Genomic DNA, 518 nt, shown 5'->3' with positions numbered 1-518 from the left:
CAGGATGTATTTAGGCGACCCCTGGGAAAGGGTCGTTCGACCCCCAAATGGGTCGTGACCCACAGGTTGAGAACCGCTGCATTAGACCCACAAGGGCAGCAAATGCGCTGTCCACAGACCCCACCCCCACCCACTCCCCTGGAGACAGGGACTGAGGCTCAGAGGAGGAGGTGGAACCGGTCTTTCTGATTTTAGACGCCAGGACTGCCGGGAAGGGCTGCTGAACAGACGTGGGGGGTGGGGGCAGGGCATGCACGGGGTGCTAATCCCAGCTTCCTGTCCTGATTTTCCTTGACTGCTGCTCAGGGCCTATCTTACGAAGTTCACAGCTACCGAAATAGATCTTTCCTCTCACCTGTTCTTGAGCAAAGAAGGCCTTGGTAACTTCCTGTCAAAGAATGCATGCTTTGGTACTTTTTCCAGGATGAGGGACAATAATGGGCCTGCTGCTTCTCCGCCTTGGCCAAGGAGCAGGGGGCAGACAGCTACAAGGGGAAGCGGGTGGGGATGGGGGTGGG

The sequence above is a fragment of the Myotis davidii genome, unplaced genomic scaffold (genome assembly GCF_000327345.1).
Source record: "Myotis davidii unplaced genomic scaffold, ASM32734v1 scaffold69, whole genome shotgun sequence".
NCBI lineage: Eukaryota > Metazoa > Chordata > Mammalia > Chiroptera > Vespertilionidae > Myotis > Myotis davidii.
This window is presented reverse-complemented; position numbering follows the sequence as displayed.